Source organism: Entelurus aequoreus, linkage group LG18 (genome assembly GCF_033978785.1).
Source record: "Entelurus aequoreus isolate RoL-2023_Sb linkage group LG18, RoL_Eaeq_v1.1, whole genome shotgun sequence".
In the NCBI taxonomy this organism is placed as follows: Eukaryota; Metazoa; Chordata; class Actinopteri; order Syngnathiformes; family Syngnathidae; genus Entelurus; species Entelurus aequoreus.
In genome coordinates, this window is record NC_084748.1 from 34,022,049 (window position 1) to 34,046,921 (window position 24,873).

The window sequence follows — 24,873 nt, forward strand, 5'->3', positions numbered from 1 at the left end:
ACATTAATACAGCATTATGCTTATGTGATGTGGGAAGGTGACTTGTTCGTCGTAATCTGCCGTCGAAATGACCTTCTCATCATTGTCGTACATGTCACCAGCTCATCATCTTTGCAATAAGCTGGTTATTTTCCTGGATGCAGATAACGTCATACTCCTGGCTTGTCTTTCCTCTCAGCGGATAGACACTAATACGCATTTACAGGGTAAAATACCAAATCTAATCCTATAGAATGCTACAGTGACTGCTTGGGCAACAACCTTGTGTAATTTTGTTTGCAAAGCAAAAAAAAAACTGTACACCATGGGCAAGTGAAATGTAGGTTTGCAAAAATATGTTTTTAAATTGAAAACTTGATCTGATGTCAAAATGAAATGATTTCATACATCTTTTGATCATTCATGGAGGCTGATGCATGCGTAGAGAGAATGCAGCTCCGGATGTTAATCATCCGCAGTGATGATTCATGTTGTACCTTTAACAAGCAATGCAGACTTTGCAGCCCTCAAACTATAGACCCGGAGAGATAGATGGAAAAAAACAGAGCGAAATAATGATGAAAAGATAAAGATAATGAAAATCAAAATCTTAATGCAGCAGCAAGCAGCTGAAATCAAAGAGGTCTGTTGAAGTGTGAAAGATGCAAAGCAAGCAGCACTAACTCATATTGGGGAAATATTTCTCTCTCTCTCTCTCTTTCTTTGTTTGTCTCCCCTACATGTGCCCTCAGAGACATTTCACTTCCCCCTCAGAGCATTTCCTGAAATAGCACCAGAGCCCTCATAGGCAGCAAAGCACTTTTGGTTCGGATACCGTGAACACATAGTGTGGCATTAACTGTGCCGCCAAACCAACTCACTGACTGTAGCATTATTCATTCATGGATGCTTACGCATGTATTTCTCACATCAACCTTTAGTTGGCCATTAGAGTCTGTACGATACTAAAGCAGTCACGATCTCTATGTTTCACATGTATTCCAAGTTGGGACATTGCAGGTTGTTCTCAGTCAAAGTCTCGTTGTCAGTTAAAAAGTCTCAACATTAGACTGATGGACTAAGTGCAGCAACCGGACTTCAAGCTCTTGTGCGTCCTGGACATTTTGGACCAGACTTGCTCAATACAATAATACTTACAAACACACAAGTGCTCAATAACACCGCTATACTCAACAATATACTTGACTCGGGGAGGCTGGAACAGGCATTCGTGGGACTCCTGGGTCTCTGTTGCTTCTCATAAACAGTAGGGCCATTGGGTCAGGTAGTCTTGATCGACAAGTCACTGACTGTTCCAATCTATTGTCACCTCTCGTGACATGTCCCTGGGCTGGCCCGGGCTATTGTCTGTATTTACCAAGGCAAGGGGCAGCAGTAAATAAACATTTAAAAACAGCTGTCCGTCAGCCTATTATTGGTCAGATCACCAGGAAAACTCTTGGTACTCTCAATGGCCAGTCAGTTCCTGGTTTGTGGCATAGTCGAGAAGACAGCTACTGGACTCTCTCTGCACTTTAGACACAGAAGCATTTGAGTGGAAAAGTTGACAAAATATACATTTACATGCTAAATGCCAACTGACGCTCATCTGTGCATCAGTTGGGGACATCTCTGCGCTGCTGACTTGTCTCCACTCAAGATGATCTCCTGCTGGCCCCACTATGAACTAAACTCTCACACTATTAACTAGATCCACTCAACGTCCATTGCACCGGGGGGGGGGGGGGGGGGGTTCCAAGGTTTCTCATTGTATCCCATTGGGTTAAGTTTTTTTCTTGCCCTGATGTGGGATCTGAGCCAAGGATGTCGTTGTGGCTTGTGCAGCCCTTTGAGACACTTGTGATTTAGGGCTATATAAATAAACTGATTGATTGATAAAAATCAATAATATAAACTTATGACTATTTTGTAGCAATGTTTGTTCAAAATGACATCCTGGCTGTGTCCTTCAATATTTAAAAGTGACAAGACCGATGTATTCATGAGATGTTACAAGCCAATGCCTGCTCAAAACAATTTTAAAGCTGTTGAGTTTAAGGTAAAATGACTGCCGGTAGTGATGTAAAATCCCCAAAGTTAACTTTACTGATGCTTTTTGTGCTTTTAGTTCAATCACAATGTCATGACATTCTCATGTTCTGACAGCTCCAAGACTATGACAATGTCAGAACTGATTGCGGAGGACAAGGGAGGAAAACTCCCCAGCATATAAGCAGGGGGAAACATCAGGATGCCAATCTAAATGGAGACGCGTGTGTGGCCAAAACCCAAATGCACACTGCACTCACCGCACAGTCAGTTAAAATTACTATCAACCCCTCGGCATCCCTCGTCCAACCACCCCATTCCCCTTCAATTGTTTGCCATCTGGCGCACAAACAAAACATACACTAGCATGTGCCACCTTCCAGTGCACCCAACAACTACAGCTTTGATATTAGCCACATGTTACTTATTTGTTGGTGTGTGGTAGTGTCAAGCAGTCAGTTAGAAAAGTGTGTTTTTTAATCATGTATTCTACTTCAATTAACTAAACACGTATGTGCTTATTATAACAAGGTGTATTGTAGTTTAGAAAAAGTTGTTTTGCTTAGGGTCTGCATTGTGATACATTTATCATACAGTGGAAGGAGCAGATAAAAGCTACAGTAGGCTTTACGCCTCATGATCGCACTTTGTTGCTGCCATGCAAATAAAGGTATTTATTAAGTAAGGGTGTAACGGTACACAAAAATCTCGGTTCGGTACATACCTCGGTTTAGAGGTCACGGTTCGGTTAATTTTCGGTACAGTAAGAAAACTACAAAATATAAATTGTTTGGTTATTTATTTACCAAATATGTAAACAATGGCCTTATCCTTTTAACGTTGGGAACACTATAATAATTCTGCCCAAAAATAGAAATAGCTCTGTGTGTGTTCCAATTAAATTATTTAATGTCTCTGGATCTTGTTTAAATCTCAGCTCAGATAATACAGTTCTTGGAGAACGGTTTTGGAGAGTAAAGCAGTACATGTACATGTGCTGCGGTTAAGGGTGAAAATGTGTAGAGGGTTGGCTCGAGAGCCTCCTACCAGCCCAGACAGAACAGGTGGTTCCTGGCTGGAATCTCCCAAGAACGATCCTTGGACTGGATGCTTTTTTTCCTTAGCTCGCCATCATAATGAGAAGCCTGGCCTGTGTAAGAACCAGGACCATCCTTATAAATCAATGTGTACACAAATCAAATATCTTCATTAAATAACACTAATTGCATTATAAAGTATTCAGAAAAGGTTCTAGTTTTTTCCTTAATATTGTACAATATAAATCAACATACATGTCAGAATCACAATATGCAATAAAGTGCTAAAATAACCATTAGCAACATAAATATGACCTATACAATTAGGTCAGTGCACTAAACGTGCTTATTATCAAACACATTCAAAAGTATATTCAATACACAATAATTATCATTGGTTCAAGTCATAGACCTTGTTTATGGACGATTGAGAAATATACCACAAAGACTGTTGTAATGAAACAATGGAAGAAAGACTAATATATTTTCATAAACATGGACTCACCAACTCCACTTCTATAGTCACACACAGCTTAATGACAAAAAATCCGGCGCTGGTAGTCGGCTCTATAAAGTTAACAAATAGGCATTTAGTTTAGAATCCCGTCAGCACAATATTTCGGGTGAAAACGAGAATAAAAACCTACCTCCAGCAGAAATACAATCTGTCTCCCCTCACGTCCTGTCTACTGGCCACCAGGATCAGCACATAGCTTCACTGTCCACCCTCCATCTCTGAAGATGAAAATGCAATCAAGCAACTGTCCAGTGGTAAAGCCCCAGGAGCTGATGCCATCCCTGCAGAAATCTGCAAGTGTGGTGGTCCTAGTCTGTCTCTCAAGTTACATAATCTTTTCTTCTCTTTCTGGACAAAAAGCAAACTTCCACAGGAATTTAAGAGTGCTTCTATTGTGCTCTTATATAGCGCAAAGGCAACCGACAGTGTTGCGACAATCATCGCAGATTGCTTCTCAACTGGCTTATTTTGCACCTAGAGGAAGAAATTCTTCCCGAAAGCCAGTGTGGTTTCCATTCTGGCCGAGGTACTCTTCATATGGTGTTTTCTGCCTGTCAACTCCAAGAAAAGTGCCAAGAACAACATCAAGATCTCTATGTCACGTTTGTAGACTTTACCAAGGCCTTTGACACTGTAAGCTGTGAGGGTTTGTGGAATATCATCAAGCGTTTGTGGAAGATCATAGCCAAGTTTGGATGCCCATAAACTTTCATCAGCATTACTCGCAAATTTCATGTTATCAACAGAGTCAAACAAGGCTGTGTTCTGGCCCCGTCCCTGTTCAGTATGATGTTTTCTGCAATGCTGACAGATGCTTTCACAAGTGATGACCCAGGGGTGAACATAAGGTACAGGACAGATGGCAATGTTTTCAACCTAAGACGTCTAAATGCCATTACAAAAGTCAAGAATGCTGTGATCATAGACCTTCTCTTTGCTGATGACTGTGGCCTGAATGCCAGCTCTCACTCAAACATGCGACTCACCATGGACAAGTTTTCAAAGGCCTGTGACAACTTTGGTCTCACTAAGTCTAAGACTTAGACTACACTAAGTCTTAGACCAGAATAAGTCTATGAACATGAACTGATCACGCCTACTGAGGTATTGGCACCAGCTGCTAGACTAGATCTGACTAATCTAAATCTAAGACTAGATCTGACTAATCTAAGTATATGTGTATGAACTGATGAAACCTACTCTGATGAAAGGCGAAACGTCTTCTAAGACAAACCAAACAGTACAGTTGCGATCGATTGAATGCCCTGAGATTACAATGACCTAGATGGATGAGAACATTCATAGACATCCTCCTTTATGCATGTGAGACTTGGACAGTCTACTCTAGGCATGCCAAGAAACTTCACCACTTTCACATGACGTGCCTGAGGAAGCTACTTCGCATTAGATGGCAGGACAGAATACCAGACACGGAAGTACTTACTTGGGGTAACCTCCTATTAATGCACACCATGCTCCAGCGTTCACAAACTCGCCGGAATGATCATTTATGCCACATGCCTGACTCCCGTATACCCAGGCAACTCTTTTAGGGAGAGTTGACACAAGGGAAGTGACGAGTTGGAGGACAGAAGAAGCGCTTTAAAGGCCTACTGAAACCCACTACTACCGACCACGCAGTCTGATAGTTTATATATCAATGATGAAATCTTAACATTGCAACACATGCCAATATGGCCGGGTTAACTTATAAAGTGCAATTTTAAATTTCCCGGGAAACTTCCACTTGAAAACGTCTAGGTATGATGACGTATGCGCGTGACGTCACGACGGCAACGGAAGTATTCGGACCCAATGTGTCACCATACAAACTGCTCTGTTTTCATCGAACAATTCCACAGTATTCTGGACATCTGTGTTGGTGAATCTGTTGCAATTTGTTTAATGGACAATGGAGACTGCAAATAAGAAAGTTGTAGGTGCGATCGGTGTATTAGCGGCGGACTACAGCAACACCAACACCAGGAGGTTGTGTTGTGTTTGAGCTGGATAGCAGACGCGCTACCGTGAGTACAGCTTTGGCTTCCAAACATTTGATCGCTTGCCCGTACGTGCGTGTCGCTATGTGCGTGTCACATACGTAACTTTGGGGAAATATGTTTCTTGCCGACTCTGATGGCGGCCGGGGTGTCGTCGAAAGCTACAACGCCCGCCGCCGCTCCGTAGCTAAGTTAGCTTCAATGGCTCGTTAGCAACATCATTGTTAAGCTTCGCCAAGCTGGAAATTATTAACCGTGTATTTACATGTTCATGGTTTAATAGTATTGTCGATCTTCTGTATATCCTTCCAGTCAGGGTTTTTTTTATTGTGTTTCTATCTGCATTTGAGCCTGATGTTATCACGTTAGCTCCGTAGCTAAAGAGCGTCGCCGATGTATTGTTGTGGAGATAAAAGCCACCGTGAATGTCCATTTCGCTTTCTCGACTCTCATTTTCAAGAGGATATAGTATCCGAGGTGGTTTAAAATACAAATCCGTGATCCACAATAGAAAAAGGAGAGAGTGTGGAATCCAATGAGACCTTGTACCTAAGTTACGGTCAGAGCGAAAAAAGATACGTCCTGCACTGCTATCTAGTCCTTCACTCTAACGTTCCTCATCCACGAATCTTTCACCCTCGCTCAAATTAATGGGGTAATCGTCGCTTTCTCGGTCCGAATCACTCTCGCTCCATTGTAAACAATGGGGAATTGTGAGGAATCCTTCCTCCTGTGACGTCACGCTACTTCCGGTATAGGCAAGGCTTTTTATTATCAGCGACCAAAAGTTGCGAACTTTATCGTCGTTGTTCTATACTAAATCCTTTCAGCAAAAAATATGGCAATATCGCGAAATGATCAAGTATGACACATACAATGGATCTGCTATCCCCGTTTAAATAAAAAAAAAATCATTTCAGTAGGCCTTTAAGTACAGACTAAAGTGCTCCCTGAAGCTTCTCAATATCCCCACAGATACATGGGAGACACTTGTTGAAAACAGGTCAGCTTGGTGGAGTGCAACAGCTGTTTGAGCAAAGGCTGCTGACCAAGCCTGCATCCAGGACTGTCAGAGGAAACGTACCCTCTGGAAACAGGGGTTCGACAGTGCCCCTATAACCGAGCCAACCCACATGTGTTCTGTCTGTGGCAGAGCATTTCGTGCCCGCATAAGTCTGACGAGCCACATGCGGACACATGCCACCTTGCCAAGCCAGTAATCACGGTCGTCTTCGCCTAGCGATGGACGAACATACATTGCACAACCCTACCAAAAAGTCAGATGGACATAGCTCATTATTCTTTAGTTGCCTCTCTGAAATTTTGTGATCCACAAATTATTTTTATTTCTCAGCAGATTACATCTTACGGCAGAACGTGGAATGAAAGGATGGAACGTCAATTTAGACATTCTGAACATGCAGGGTATAATAACAGGACTTCCCTCTGCATACATACACACAATTGGTAATATAAATTACACATTTATTGACTTTGTGTTAAGAGACCAGGAAGGACACAGTCCAACTAAAAGACAAACGCTTGGCACAGTCTTGTAACTCATAATCTATATTTCATAAGAACACCATCTTCTGCACAAGAGAATTGATAAATAATTGACTACTTGGGGATTGGATACACATGTTCATAGAATATGTATCCATAAAAAGTGTTTATGTTCACCATAATAACTACAAATCTATTGGAGTGATTTATTTTTATGTTTTGGATTATTTATGTGTCACATTGTCATATGATTATATCAGTGGGTTAGTGATTTTCTGTCACATGACACTGATGCCAGCCATTGTATTGTATTGTATTGGTATGTCCAAGGCTGTCTGCAATGGATATACAGTATTTCATCTTTAATAACAAAGGAGACCCTTATTTTTTTCAAATGGGAAATGGCAAAGGGTTTTCATGCTTCTACAATTCATGTAAGTTTTCATTGTTTTGAGACCCATAGTGCTCTCTGTTAATTGTCATTCACTCATGTGTATGTTATTTGTACCATAAAACTGAAAAAAAAAGACATTTCCCACTATAGGAATGTCCAAATTTTAGGACACATTGCTCCAGCGCCCCCCGCGACCCCGAAGGGAATAAGCGGTAGAAAATGGATGGATGGATGGATGGATGGATGGTTGTAACGTGCTAAAAGCCTATAGATAATCACCTTTGCACTTATATCATAAACTGTCCTCAGGTCAGCTGTAAACTTTAACTATAGACACTTAGCGTGTCCCCATTTGAGACTGTGTTCATATTGCCGCCATGAAAGAAAGTTTTATTTCTCTCACGCTCAACTTTATCCATCCTTTGCTTCATTACCTGTGACTCAAAAGCAAATAACCGGATGAGTGAGTGTGCCAGAGTGCTAAAGTGTGCCATCGAGAAGTGGAAAAAAAACCTCTGCATTATGCCAAAGCTCCCATCAGAGAACACCGCTCGGACAGATGTTAATTTATTTTCCACGGGACAACACTTTGGAAAGGGAAATAATATTAAATTCAACATGAAAGGACATGATGGGGAAAGGGGACTCAGGATGAAAACACTTATTAAAAGAACAGATTGAATTGTGGAGATCTAATGTAGGCAGGCCCAAATAGGTTTTTTAGTCTATTTTTCATACACTGTGTACTAGGGCTGAAGCGGTTAACAAATCCCTGGTATGGATCTTACCGTTCTATCACACGGTTTTTGGTTTGGTTCGATGTACATTGTTGTTCTTTTTAGCAGCTCAGAATAGCATATATATCCCCTCCTCCACAATAATCCACCATTACCATTAAAAAGAACATCCCCAGTTATGTAGTGAAAGAACTACCAATATTTGGTGTTTGAAATCCAGTAAATATCCTTCCATGCACATCTGTCTAAGATCAATGCCTGGCATCAACTTCATTAATATTTAGGGTAAGGTTCTGTGCTGTTGACTCTCAGGCTGGATTGCAGTAGGTGTTCAAATAACAACAAATATTTTCTTTTAAAGATAATATACACGTCATTGCACATGTAATACTGTATATATTACTATATTGATGAGCACAAGAGCACTGTTATGCAAAATGTGCATAACAGTGTTTTATATGAACATAAATATTTTTAAAAAATATGTACAATTTTTTCCATTGGTGTGTAGGAAATGTGCTCTTTTCAAAATACCTGTTGTCCATTCCTGCTTTAGATTTGTATTTTCTCACACTTTAATAAGAGTTTGATGATGATTGGATGAGCACAGGGTAGACAGACTGGAAAGAGAATAGGAGACTTTGAGCCGCTGTTGCGCGCTTTTAGGGCCATACTCTCCCATTTGCGCTTAAGTTTTGTTTTTTATGCACCTGAAGTTACATAGGTTCTTTTTTTTTTTTTTTGTATTCTCCCATCCAAACTCGGGCAAAATGTATTAAGTCTAGCGAGCTCATCACTAATAATTTGCCATCACGCCTTTTTTCCATGGTTGCTTGAAAATCTTTACGTTTTACTAACACTTGTGAATGTCATTGAAATTCATGAAAAATAAAACTTCGATTAATTTGAAAAGTCAGAATCAGAATCAGAATCAGAATAGTTTTATTGCCATTGTTTGAGAAAGGGTTCACAAACTAGGAATTTTTCTTGGTGCAAACGTGCGACATAAAACACATATAACACATATTTGGTGTAAAAAGAGCTGTGACTGAGCTATCAGATAGACTTAGAAGGAATTCAAGGAATTCAAGGAGCTGCTGTTAGGAGTTATTGTTCATTTGCCTGATGGCCGAGGGGAAAAAACTGTTCAGGTGGCGGGAGGTGTGGGTCTGGATGGAGCGTAGTCTCCTGCCTGAGGGGAGAGGGGAGAATAGTGTGTGTCCAGGGTGAGAAGAGTCAGCTGTGATCCGACCCACACGCCTCCTGGTCCTGGAGGAGAACAAGTCCTGGAGAGATGGGAGCTTGCAGCCAATCACCTTCTCAGCAGCACGTACGATGCGCTGCAGTCTATTCTTATCCTGGACTGTGGCGCCGGGGAACCACACTGTGATGGAGGAGGTCAGGATGGAGTCTATGATGGCTGAGTAAAACTGCACCAGCATCTCGGTCGGCACCTTAAGTTTCCTCAGCTGCCGCAGGAAGTACATCCTCTGCTGGGCCTTCTTGATGAGGGAGCTGATGGTCAGCTCCCACTTGAGGTCCTGGGTGATGGTGGTGCCCAAGAAACGGAAGGAGTCCACAATGGGGACGGGGGTGGGAGAGTCAATCAGGGTGAGGGGGGCTGGTGGGGCTGTGACTTTCCAGAAGTCCATGATCATCTCCACTGTTTTCTGGGCGTTCAGCTCCAGGTTGTTGAGGCTGCACCAGGACGTCAGCCGGTCCACCTCTCTCCTGTAGGCGGACTCATCGCCATTCGAGATGAGCCCGATGAGGGTAGTGTCATCCGCAAACTTGAGCAGTTTTACGGACTGGTGACTGGAGGTGCAGCAGTTTGTATACAGGGAGAAGAGCCAGGGGGAGAGTACACAGCCCTGAGGAGTACCAGTGTTTGTTGTTCGACTGTCCGAGACAATCTTCCCCAGCCGTACGTGCTGTCTTCGGTCTGTCAGGAAGTCATTAATCCAACTGCAGAGGGAGTCGGGCACGCTGAGTTGGTAGAGCTTGTCTCGTAGCAGTCCAGGGAGGATGGTGTTGAAGGCAGAGCTGAAGTCCACAAACAGGATCCTAGCGTAGGTTCCTGGGGAGTCCAGATGCTCCAGGATGAAGTGGAGGGCCAGGTTCACTGCATCATCCACAGACCTGTTGGCTCTGTAGGCGAACTGCAGTGGGTCCAGGAGGGGGGCGGTGATGTCCAGGCAGTGCTTGTCACGTGAACGTGTGTCACCACGGTGATGTAGTGTGTGTATGTAAGCTACCATAGCTTCTTCTTCCTGGCTGGATGTGAATAATCTGTAGATGAAACATTGTTTCATTGTTATGATAGACACCCTGATGTTATTTGTGATGGCAAGAGAGCTCTGTTTAGTACAAATGTTTGTGAAGATGTGACGCGTCAGATGGGCTTAGAAGCCAACTGTGTGTGGAACGTGACAGTTAAACTGTTAAAAAATCAATAAAATCAATTGTGGTTTGTGCTGCCCTTTGAGGCATTTGTGATTAAGGGCTATATAAATAAACTTTGATTGATTGATTGATTGGTTGACTTGGTAATCGCAACATTATATACCGTATTCCGGACTATAAGCCACTACTTTTTTCCTATGCTTTGAAACCTGTGTCTTATAGAACAGAGCAGCTAATTGATAGATTTTTTTTTACTAACTATGTTTTGTATTCAACAAATATTCATCATAAAACACCCGCAGACACACTGAAACGGTGTGTTGTTTGTGCTATAGCGTCATCTTTTAGACGCAGGGGCTGCAAGTTGAGCGTCTACAGTATTTCTTTCTGCATTGACCTGGAAGTACAAGTGCCGTTCTGTCTACTAGTCATCCATAGACCATAGCGTTTCTACTCGTAAGGTTTTGTTATTCATCACTCCAGGCAACGTTTGTAAGCTTGACAATATAACTAAAACAATTCATACTTACAGTACTAAATCGTCACGTTTGATAGTAATGTTTTCATGCATATTTTTATGTGCAGTCGTAATTTAATCAAGCTAGCATCGTTAGCGTTAGTTAATATGCTAACATGTTTTTAAGTGTCGTTATTAACTTACAATAGCATTCTTTTTATATTGTTTCAGTTTCACAAATTCTTCGGCAAATTCACCAAAATTTCACAGTGGAGTTAAGTCTGTTTAGCTTATTGAAGAGCTAGCATCCCCAGCTAGTGGGAGCATGACGATGACGTCTGTTTTGTTTGACCTGCCGTTTTACTGCCGTGTTACAGACACTGTTTGAAAACAGTTAAGGTATATAAATAAATATTTACAAAATCTTTCTGTGTCAATAACTGATTTCAAAATGTATACATTTGCGGCTTATTGTCCGATTTGGCTAATTTATGGAAACTAGGGCTGTCAAACGATTTAAATATCTAATCGCGATTAATCACATTTTCTTCATAGTTCACTCAAAATTAATAGCAATTAATCGCAGAAGGATACTTTTTCGCCATTAGTAATTGTACCCTAGACAGATCATTTTTAAGTTTTTAATACCATAACTGGACAATTACTTTGCTTTAAAGAAATGTTTTTAAACAATATGCTTTTTGAAACAGCTCAACACGAAAATAATATAAACACGTTTTTAAAGAGCGTAAAAAAATACCCTCAATGCTTTGCTGTCTTGCCAGATTTTCTATTTTGTAAGAATATTTCTGCCTTAGAAACCTTTGCATTTAGAGGAGAGGAGCTACACTTCCATGTTTAGATAGCAGTTTCACGCATTAATAACACAAAATGTAGATTGTTACGATCATGCTTTGATTGTCAAAGGTGTTAAGTGATACTTTTTCTACATGAATAAATATTTCTTAAAATTCTCTATTTTACAATTTAAACACATAAACAAATGAAAACAATAAATAATGGTAAGGTTTTTTCATATCCCTAAAGGAGTGGAAAGAAGTGAAACTTATTTACTCTTACTCCCTATTTTATGAATCAGATAACTAGCTTCCTTATCATCATTATTATTATATACAATGATAAATTTACCGGTCTTATTACAATATATCATCAATAATCTTTTACCCACTCTACACACTTTTCTTTGGCACAAAAATACAGCAATACGTACAATATAAACTTACTGTATACAGTCACATGAATACAAGTACTAATTGTTGGTAACTTCAACCAAAAACAAGTAAAAAACTCGCCAAATAATTAGAATAATAATAATAATGTCAACACTTTGTGATTGTTAGAAACCCCCAATCTTGTAAATCGTTTTTTTAAACAAAATTAATGTTGGACATTTTTTTAATTCCACATTCACACTGTTCCATAGTTTAACCCCACATATTAAAACACAAAAGTTTTTTGTGTTGTGCGTACATTCAAAATTTTAAGATTGAAATTACCCCTTTAATTGTAACCCTCTTTCCTTTTCGTGAAAAACTTTTTCACATTTACAGGCAGTGAATTGTTTTTTGCTTTGTATGTATTTTTTACTGTTTTTAGTTCTACAAGATCTTTATATGTCAATAGTTTTGAATATAAGAAAACAGTATTTGTGTGATCCATATACACTGCCCGTATTGCCTTCTTCTGCGGGGTGATGAGTGGATATAGTGTGCTTATTGCCCCAAACTTCTGCACAATAGTGAAAGTAAATTGCATTTATAGCTCTGTATGACAATGTTTTAACCTTCTTTACCTACTTATTGATAACATGGAATAGTCAGCCTGTTAAACATTCTGCAATTGTGGACTATCAATCAGAACAGGTTATAAAACAATATGCCATAGCGATGGTAATATTGTGTAGTGAACTGTAATCACCCAGTGTTACGTTATGTTAATTATATTTATATAGCGCCTTTTCTCTAGAGACTCAAAGCGCTTTACATAGCGAAACCCATTATCTACATATTTAACCTTCATGTAAATCAGTGTGAGCAGCACTGGGAGCAGGTGGGTAAAGTGTCTTGCCCAAGGACACAACGGGTGTGACTAGGATGACAGAAGCGGGAATTGAACCTGGAACCCTCGAGTTGCTGGCACGGCCGCTCTAGTAACCGAGCCATGCCGCCCCAGTGTAGGCTGCACAAGGCAGTGGCAGGCATGCCTGAAAACCTTAAACCTCTCAGTGGTAGCGAAGAAGAAGGCGAGTTTGTTCAAAGACAGAAAGTCCTCCTACTTCCTTACAATACATTTATTTTAAATCTGGCAGAAAACATTTATTTAGGTAGAAATATCACAGCATGATTGTATTGTAAGACACATTTTCGTTGTTTTGTTTGTTAGACCGGATGTGATGTGTCGCGCTTTTATTGTGAAACCACCAACCGGACGTGTGTGATTGGTATGGGAAAAGACTTGACATGTTTTGATGAAAATCTCAGATAAAAGTGACTTTAGACTTTCTCTCTACCGTCTTTGTTTCTGCTGAGCTTGTATTCCATCTTACTAAAGCAGTTCGAGTAACAGTCTACAATTTATGGTTTCAATGCACTTAACTGTGATCCAAACACAGACGTGAAACGTCTCCTTACTCGATTGAAGGTGAAATTGACTTGTTTTGTCCGTAAAAGTACTTGCCATGACTTTGGATCTGAAATTTCCATAAGGTATCCCTTTCTTAGTGCAGTTCTGCTAGCAATTTTTGAGCCTGTGGCTCAACAGTAACTAGACGCCATTACACATTTTCCCAAACTGCGTAACGGGCCGAGGGTCGAAACAGTTATTTGCGTGAAAAAAAAAAATCGCCGTTAAAGGAACTTTATAGCTAACGCGTTAACTTTGACAACCCTAATGAAAATGTTTTTTTTTCTTCTAAAATTTAGTGGGTGTGGCTTATATACCGGTGCGCTCTAGACCCTGGAAAATACAATATATATTTTCTATTGAATTGTCACATAGTTAAATGATCACGGTTCGGATGAATTGAACGGTCATATCAAGATGTTCAGACACAGCTGATATATGTACGGCCCCTTTCCGCTCAGGTCGCGCTCTAGGACAATGATGTGCAATTTGATTTTTGATAGTTAATTCAGAGTAGCAGTTTCCAGGTTTCTCAATTGAAACGATCAGAATAGATTTAATAGCTTTCTGGAAATGTATTTTATAATTTTCTTGTGTGGTGTACACTTCATCCAAAATTCAAGTGCAATATAATATTGCACCTTCCAGGGGCACTAGACTTATTCCAGCATCAGTGACATGTGTCAACAAAAGTATGGGAGAATCAGCATAATTGCTGCTTTTTTCACTTAAAAACATGAGCTGTTGTTTTATTTGAAATAATAAAGTGATTGTTGATCAACAACCTCCTTGTCATCCTTTCATATCTAGACAAAAGCTACAATATTTTATATCGGCACAAAAACAACCAACAGGGAGATTCCTAACTTCAGTCGGGATGTCAGTAGACAGAGGCAACATCCAAGAGTTTTTGCTCCCATACAGCAGACCTATACAATGAATGGAACTCTTTATTTCTGTTGATTACGATGGTCTTCAAATTCGATTTTCTTATTCTCAGACATTGCCTCTATTATGTGATGATAATAAATAGGGCACTGGCCTTCAGGGCTAATTACATTTTCCCAAACTACACTCTGATGGCAATGGATGGCCATTTAAAATCTATTTATCCATCAATCCAGCTATTATTATACTGTTCAGGGTCAAGAGACACTTTAAAACAACTACCGCTTTATTGCTGTCTTTGTCTGAGCTTCCATTATCCTTCAAAAGCCTGTTAAATCCAGCCTTCCTTTGGTCTGATAATCTTGCTACCGTGTTTCAATTTGATTAATAAAATGCATTCTGATGAAGTGATATACGAAAATACGGTGCATAGAATCATTGCTTTTGACTATTACCCATCTTCTTGGGCCATGCATGTCAAAAATAGTTTCCCCTGCGGTTTTGTCCATGTAAGAACATTCTGATGTCATCCTGAGTTTGATTGTTGCTGTCTAGCCAATACATTGTGCTAATACATCACCTGGATGAAATTCTTAATTTCACTTTAAAGGCCTACTGAAATGAAATTTTTTTATTTAAACGGGGATAGCAGATCCATTCTATGGGTCATACTTTAACATTTCGTGATATTGCCATATTTTTGCTGAAAGGATTTAGTAGAGAACAACGACGATAAAGTTCGCAACTTTTGGTCGCTGATAAAAAAAAGCCTTGCCTGTACCGGAAGTAGCGTGACGTCACAGGAGGAAGGGCTGCTCACATTTTCCTATTTTCACCAGCAGCGAGAGAGATTCGGACCGAGAAAGCGACGATTACCCCATTAATTTGAGCGAGGATGAAAGATTTGTGGATGAGGAACGTGAGAGTGAAGGACTAGATAGCAGTGCAGGACGTATCTTTTTTTGCTCTGACCGTAACTTAGGTACAAGGGTTCATTGGATTCCACACTTTCTCCTTTTTCTATTGTGGATCACGGATTTGTATTTTAAACCACCTCGGATACTATATCCTCTTGAAAATGAGAGTCGAGAACGCGAAATGGACATTCACAGTGACTTTTATCTCCACGACAATACATCGGCGAAACACTTTAGCTACGGAGCTAACGTGATAGCATCGGGCTCATATGCAGATATAAACAAAATAAATAAACCCCTGACTGGAAGGATAGACAGAAAATCAACAATACTATTAAACCCTGGACCTATAAATACACGGTTAATGCTTTCCAGCTTGGCGGAGGTTAACAATGCTGTTGCTAACGACGCCATTGAAGCTAACTTAGCAACGGGACCTCACAGAGCTATGATAAAAACATTAGCGCTCCACCTACGCCAGCCAGCCCTCATCTGCTTATCAACACCCGTGCTCACCTGCGTTCCAGCGATCGACGGAAGGACGAAGGACTTCACCCAATCATCCGTGCGGTCGGCGGCTATCGTCGGCTAGCGCGTCTGCTATCCAAGTCAAAGTCCTCCTGGTTGTGTTGCTACAGACAGCCGCTAAAACACCGATCCCACCTACAACTTTCTTCTTTGCAGTCTTCATTGTTTATTAAACAAATTGCAAAAGATTCACCAACACAGATGTCCAGAATACTGTGGAATTTTGAGATGAAAACAGAGCTTTTTTGTATTGGATTCAATGGTGTCCGAATACTTCCGTTTAACTAGTGACGTCACGCGCATACGTCATCATACATAGACGTTTTCAACCGGAAGTTTATTGGGAAATTTAAAATTGCACTTTATAAGTTAACCCGGCCGTATTGGCATGTGTTGCAATGTTAAGATTTCATCATTGATATATAAACTATCAGACTGCGTGGTCGGTAGTAGTGGGTTTCAGTAGGCCTTTAACATGGTATACATTTGTACAGCCGATATGGGCATCTACATCAACAATATGATTTGCCTGAGAAGCTGGACAGGACAAAAAAATAAAATACAAAAATACAAAAAATAGCATCAGTGTTTCCCATAAACTGCCAAGATACCTGTGGCGGTGGGGGCGTGGCTATGGGCGTGGTCACCATGACATCATCGAGTAATTTGCATAATTTACTACAATGATTTGATTTTCTCTAAAAAGGCTCAAAAAATGTATACTTACTAATTAATAATAACAGTTTTGTTTTAAACGTCCATCCATCCATCCATCCATCCATTTTACAATATAATTACAACACTTTATGTACATATTTATATACAGATTTGAACAATAAGTTATTCACTGAAATATATTTATTAATTGTGGTTCTTACAAAAAATATATCTTATAAAATATAAAAGCTAAAATGTCTCAAAGCTCTGCCCCTTTAATTAGTGCATACTAAATAATTTAACTTTAGCCTACTACTACAACCATATTATTTACCAGCAACATAAAGTGAAACAGAGGCAGAGGTGTCCTGCCACAGTCAGTAACAAATAAACAGAAAACAGTAGTGGTGGTAGATAGACACAGAACTTCATCAAACATCTGATCCACTGAACAAAGAGCTCCAAAAATCTTGAACTTTAGACTGCCATCAGTTTTACTCCCTACACTTAACCATGTGTTTCCTACTGCCTGCAGACTTTGCACCCTTTGTTATATACACATGTTGTGTTTCTAATATAAATACATTTAATAAAGTCAAATACAAATAAGGCAACAAGAGAAGTATCCTACACTTCTCTTTTGTAAAGTAAATCTGAACAGCTGATATGGGCATCTACATCAACTATATGATTTGCCTGAGAAGCTTGAGAGGGAAAAAACAATTTTTTTTTAATTTTTTTAATATTTTTTATTTATTTGTGGCGGACGTAATTCTTTCGTGGCGGGCCGCCACAAATAAATGAATGTGTGGGAAACCCTGAGCATGGTGACGACAGTCGGGATTTAGTGTTATCACAAGGCTACTAATATAGTACATCATGAAGAAAAAAAAAGTTGTTGAAATAACCAAAAAACGCACAAAAGGGATGTTGCTGCTGAACCTGTCGCTCTTGTCGGATGGAGCTGGGTCGACATCAGTATTGAGTTTGCAGTGAACATTGAAATACACAGTTAACGTCTGTTTATTGATTTTTGAACTTTTCTTATTCTCTATCAGTGTTGTCCCGATACCAATATTTTTGTACCGGTACCAAAAGTATTTCAGTAATTTTCGGTACTTTTCTAAATAAAGGGACCACAAAAAATGTCGTTATTGGCTTTATTTTAACAAAAAATCTTACGGTACATTAAACATATGTTTATTATTGCAAGTTTGTCCTTAAATTAAATAGTGAACATACTAGACAACTTGTCTTTTTGTAGTAAGTAAACAAACAAAGACTCCTTATGTAGTCTGCTGACATATGCAGTAACATATTGTCATTTTCCATTCTATTATTTTGTCAAAATGATTAAAGACAAGTGGTAGAAAATAAACTATTAATCTACTTGTTCATTTACTGTTAATATCTGCTTACTTTCTCTTTTAACATGATCTATCTACACTTCTGTTAAAATGTAATAATCACTTATTCTTATTCAAATTGGGGTATCGATCCGATACCAAGTAGTTACAGGATCAGACATTGGTCTTATTCAAAGTCCTCATGTGTGCAGGGATGTATTTACTGAGTTTATAAACATAATATAAATTAAAAAAAACGAAACAAGATTTTGTGATGCTAAAAAATATCAATGTAATCATAGTAGTATCGACTATATACGCTCCTGTACTTTGTTTCATTACAGTGGATGTTAGGTGTAGATCCACCAATGGCATTTGTTTATATTGTAGCGTCCCAGAAGAGTTGGTGCTGTAGGGAATTCTGAGAATTCGTTCTGTAGTGTTTATGTTGTTTAGCGGTGCAAATATTCTCCCAACAATATTTGTCATTGTTGTTTAGTATGGTTTCACTATATGGCACATGTTTATGACAGTGTTGGCGTTGTTCATACGGCCACCCTTAGTGTGACATGTATGGCAGTTGAGTAAGTATGCGCTTCATTTGCTCGTATGTAGTGTGTATAATGAGGTCTTGGTTAGACTTTATTAAATATAAACTATTTATAACAAATCCATTGACAGGGGGATCAAAACAATAACAGTGCAATACTTTTTCATAACATGGTCACTACTGTCTAGTTTCTCTTGTTATATTCTTATTTTACTGTTATATTTGTATTCTCATTGTTGCTTTTTATTTTTATTCTATTGTAATATTTTTCTATTTTGTTTCCATTTATACCCCCATTATTTGCTTTTTACTTTTTAAATTTGATCTAAATTCTGTACACTGCTGCTGGAATTTTAATTTTCCTGAGGGAACTCTCCTGAAGGAATCAATAAAGTACTATCTATCTATCTATCTATCTATCTATCTATCTATCTATCTATCTATCTATCTATCTATCTATCTATCTATCTATCTATCTATCTATCTATCTATCTATCTATCTATCTATCTATCTATCTATCTATCTATCTATCTATCTATCTATTGTCATGATTCCGGTGTGTAGTGAAGCATGTATAGCTGTCACTCATCTTACAGGGATGATATTTGAACATAAACGTACTTGATATGTCTCTATGGAGACAATGATTAGTGATTTTGGAGTATTTACACTGTGTCTGCTTGTAATTACTCCGTGATTGTGCATTGGCGAACATGCTCGTCTGCATGACATGACGACGTAGGGGACGGGTACTTTTTAGAGGCGGCATAGTACCAAATATGATTCACTAGTATCGTGATACTATACTAAAACCGGTAGACCGTACAACCCTATTCTATACTTAGCATTTGGGAACTTTAACATTCAATTAATTTGTGTGTTGTAGTCTGTATGCCGCAATGTTTAGTATCAAGAAAACCTTGTCGCTAAATAGTATTAATAAACTAGTAAAAGTGTAACGATTCGTTCTAACAACGATTCCATTCAGAACTTGTGGTTGCCAATACAATTCAGGGACAATATTATTTTTATGAATGATATGATCTGAAAGGATTCAGTGAGTTGAAATTGATGCAGTAACTTTTTAGCAAACAAAAATCAAGCAGTGTGACTGTGAAATAAATACTGGACACTGCAGGTGAAGTTTCCTATATTCCTGTTATTTCTTGTACGGGACTAATGTATAAATTAATTATGGATACAAGCAGGCAAATAAACTACAATGAATTGCCAATGCATTCACATCTTATTTGAATAAAGTGCAACCAACACTTTTGGTTGAGTTAACAAGAGGAAACATTTTATGCTCACATTTTCAACATTTAAGCTATTTTCAATAAACGTATAAAAGTACAGTCACCAACATTTTAACAGTAGATTTACCTGCTAAAGAAAAGTTCCCCAGTATCTGTTCTCCGCCCTGGCAACGCCGATGAAGGACAGTGTCCCTGGTGTGCTAAAGCATGTATGTCCCCTCATCCCTCGACTTCCTAAGTTCCATAGCATCCTTTATCCATCTCTTGTGTTTGTTTCTGATTAAATTACTTTTCCTTGGCTGCCAATTGTGTTGTCGCTTCATTTTGTGTTCCGGAAGTTGGTGCATCGCCATAGCTTTCTCTGTGTCCTTAGTGGCTTAAAGTTGTGTTGCGGCGTTATATTATTGTGTTGCATCGTTTGTCTTTGTTTTGACTTTTGTAATCGTGCTTTTGCTAAAAGTTTTTATGTTGTAATTAATGATATTGTCTTGTGGGGTTTGCCTTTGTTACGTTCTTTCTCAACTACCGCAGCTACAAATGGGCAGACAGACTTAATGTGTAACGCCTTTATCAATTAAAGTGCTAAACTTCATATAAAGTCTGCTGTTCTTAAACCCAAAGTTTTTCTTCGTCTAGTATCGATGTAGTTGAATCTAAGGAGTGTAAATCGATATATCGCAGCACGGTGGAGCTAGTGCCTCACAGAGAGAAGGTCTTGGGTTTGATTCCCAGGCTCAGGGTCTTTCTGTGTGGAGTTTGCATGTCTCCTCGTGCCTGGGCGGGTTCCCGCCGGGTACTCGGCTTCCTCCCATCTCCAAAGACATGCACCTGGGGATAGGTTGGCATGCACCTGGGGATAGGTTGGCATGCACCTGGGGATAGGTTGGCATGCACCTGGGGATAGGTTGGCATGCACCTGGGGATAGGTTGATATGCCATGTCAAATTGTTCCTAGTGTGGGAATGTGAATGGTTGTCCATCTGCGATGAGGTGGCAACTTTTCAAGGGTATAGCCTGACTTCCGCCTGAGTGCAGCCGGGATAGGCTCCAGCCTCCCGCAACCGGAGAGGGACAAACTGTAGAAAACGGATGGATAGATGGATATCGATGCATCAATTAATCGTTAGAAACTAGATAAATAAACCTCTTTCTCATAGGCTGCATATCCCTTTGCAACAATATATTGTATTATTATATTGCTGAATATTGTTGGGACTAAACATTGCTGGACAACAGGGAAGCAACCTAAAACTCTAACTAAACATTGAACCTTACCTTAGACCGTAGGTTGTTCCATCCTCTGGAAGACATAGATCCACAAGTCTTTTCCACTGCATTCTGTCTGGGGCCTGGGTCTTTGCCTGTCTCCAAGAATTGTTTCCGTTTTTCAAGCGTGGTATTGCTCTTTCCTCTTTCTATCTGTTGGCTTCCACTCATGTGCTATTTTGAGTATTCTGTTGTTAACCATCCTACGTTTACTTATAGTTAGCGTCAAAAGTTATTTGCCGTAATTCTTTGTTACTAATATGATCTATCCATGCTATCCCTAAAATGTGTCTTCTTCTCTGTGTCTTTGGCTGTCATTTGGCATGTTTCAGATGCACAGAGTGACACAGAACAAATGCTTCATATGCTTGAGTTATGTTTCTAACTTGATATTTATTTTACCAAAATGCTGAATTTGCCTTACCAGTCCTTGTGCACATTTCTTCAGTTCTCCAACCATCGTAGATATTTTCACCCTTTTCTGTCTAATGCTCATAACTTTGAATTTTTTTCCATTTAACCTTAGTCCTATTATGTCCATTGCATCTTTTGTTGTATACGTACATCTTTAATAATAATAGAAATTTGCCGAGAAAAAGACCACGATATTTGTACACAATATCAATTGTATTGTCAGAATGTCATTCAAGAAGGTTTTAAACATTCTTTTTTGTTGCATTACATTGATGTGCTCAAAACTTGGTAACAGTTTTATCTGAAGTTCTTTCAGGCTGTATTTTGGAGTGAAATTTGCCATCAAGCACACCGGTCGGAGTCTGCTCACTCATTTTTGGACTACTAAGCTGTGTGTAGCTACTAAGCTTGGGATAAAAGAGCTTTTACGGTCAAAATACATAGCATGATTAAGCTATGTTAAAAGTTAAAGTCCCAACGATAGTCACACACACACTAGGTGTGGTGAAATTATCCTCATCCCCATGTTCACCCCCTGGGAGGTGAGGAGAGCAGTGAGCAGCAGCGTTTGCCGCGCTCGGGAATCATTTTGGTGATTTAACCCCTAATTCCAACCCTTGATGCTGAGTGCCAAGCAGGGAGGTAATGGGTCCCATTTTTATAGTCTTTGGTATGACTCGGCCGGGGTTTAAACTCACGACTAGAGATGTCCGATAAAGGCTTTTTTGCCGATATTCCGATATTGTCCAACTCTTAATTACCGATTCCGATATCAACCGATACCGATATATACAGTCGTGGAATTAACACATTATTATGCTTAATTTTGTTGTGATGCCCCGCTGGATGCGTTAAAAAATTTAACGAGGTTTTCCAAAATAAATCAACTCAAGTTATGGGAAAAAATGCCAACATGGCACTGCCATATTTATTATTGAAGTCACAAAGTGCATTTTTTTTTAACATGCCTCAAAACAGCAGCTTGGAATTTGGGACATGCTCGAGAGCATGAGGAGGTTGAGGTGGGCGGGGTTGAGGTGGGGGTGGGGGATAGCGGGGGGTGTATATTATAGCGTCCCGGAAGAGTTAGTGCTGCAAGGGGTTTTGGGTATTTGTTCTGTTGTGTTTATGTTGTGTTATGGTGCGGATGTTCTCCCGAAATGTGTTTGTCATTCTTGTTTGGTGTGGGTTCACAGTGTGGCGCATATTTGTAACAGTGTTAAAGATGTTTATAAGGCCTCCCTCAGTACGACCTGTATGGCTGTTGACCAAGTATGCATGCATTCACGTGTGTGTGTGTGTGTGTGTGTGTGTGTGTGTGTGTGTGTGTGTGTGTGTGTGTGTGTGTGTGTGTGTGTGTGTGTGTGTGTGTGTGTGTGTGTGTGTGTGTGTGTGTGTGTGTGTGTGTGTGTGTGTGTGAAAAGCCGTAGTTATTATTGTGTGCCTTTAAGGTTTATTGGCGCTCTGTACTTCTCCCTACGTCCGTGTACCACTCCGTACAGCGGCGTTTTAAAAAGTCATACATTTTACTTTTTTAACCGATACCGATAATTTCCGATATTACATTTTTTAAAGCATTTACTGGCCGATAATATCGGCAGCCCGATATTATCGGACATCTCTACTCACAACCTTCCAGTCTCAGGGCGGACACTCTAAACACAAGGCCACTGAGCAGGTTTTACAGGTTTTGTACTTAATTAAAGCATTATTTTTTGTGATTTATCAAAAATCGAACGGCATCCATCAATGTCCATCAAATATGTACTTACCCATGCACAAATAAGTCTACATTGTCTTTCATTGCCATTCATGCTTTTTTTGGCCCCAACTAGATATAAAGAAATGATTTGCCTCCATGCTTCTATTTTTTGCGAGTGTAGAAGGAAGTGTGGGCGATTGGATAGTTTGAAAAGTCCACTTGGGTGATGTTGAATCTTCTAAAATTGTGTGAAATCTTTCTTTTTAAGAGTGTAAGGATCCACATAATCATATTCTGCTATTTTTGATGATGTCTGCCTTGTATATTCGCCTTTGTACTCTGACATCTCCATATTTGGCGCTTAATGAACAGGAGCTTTTGAATTGTGAGCCATCCAAACAAAAGCTGAAAGTGATTATTGGTTGCAACCCAGCAATACTGTAGTTTCTGCTAGAAAAAATAAAATTGTCAAAACATTAATGTGACTTTCAGTACAAGAGGGCAGGATCATTTTGGATTAGGTGTGAAACGGTTCTGGCACTATCTCTAAAGCTGGGAAATTGGCTGACTTCTTCCATTCTTTTTAGGTGTCATTTATACAGACCAGCAACATGAAAAAGGGCAGCTTTTACAAGCAGTGTGAAAGGGGCTACTGTGACGGCATGCCTCTTACATCGCCTTGTAGAACAAATAACTCCATTCGTTTCAAGCACGGAATCCTTCTACTCACATGCATACTTTTTATGGACACAATGCAACCAGGGTTGTCTCAGACCCAGCGCTCTGTTGCACTAACTTGCACTGATGTGATGGAAAGAAAGCCTGCAGCTTCGCTTCTGTCAGCGGAGTTGTGCGAAGCGACTGGAAGTTGAGAGACATCAACCTGGGTAGATGGTGGACATGCTAATGAGGGTCAAGGCTCTCGTCCGTCAAACTTCTCTGGATGGCTTCCGAGGTTGGGTGTGCATAAATAAAAGGATCTTGTCAGTGGAAAGTGGTTTTAAGAAATATAAAAAATAAACTATTGATAGAGATGATAGGAAAATGAACAGATATTGCAGATAGAATACAGGGTTGTGTGATATAAACAATGTGAATTTGGCCTGGTATGTTGATCATGACACAACCTAGACTAGCAAAAATGAAAGCATAACCCCTGCTTTCCACAGGAAGCAGAGAACGGAAGCAAAACATAGCCGCCACGGAACGGCACCGCCATTTGCCGTCCGGCAATCCTCACCGCCTTGCAGCTAATACGAGATTTCGCCAATCTTCGGGTAATCACGTGATAAAGTGAACACTGAAGTAAAAACCACAGAACGTTTCGAGCTTTGCTGTCCGTCAATACCCACAGGCCGGTGCTTCAGACACCACGTGTACATGGGCAAAATGTATTTAATCTGATTATAATTTGGATTAGAATGTTCCTGTGTACATGGACCCTGAAAAAAAAAAAGATCTGATTATGTCGTGCATTTTCATGCATCACACCTTGGCAACACTAAATTGGCCCTAGTATGTAAATGTGAGTGTGAATGTTGTCTGTCTATCTGTGTTGGCCCTGCGATGAGGTGGCGACTTGTCCAGGGTGTACCCCGCCTTCCACCCTAATGCAGCTGAGATAGG

General features: G+C 39.8%; 1 protein-coding gene across 1 annotated transcript in view; it reads left to right on the forward strand.

Moving 5' to 3' along the window:
- LOC133634058 (alpha-1,6-mannosylglycoprotein 6-beta-N-acetylglucosaminyltransferase B-like) overlaps nucleotides 1-24,873 on the forward strand; it is a 274,128-nt gene that overhangs the window by 59,226 nt on the left and 190,029 nt on the right.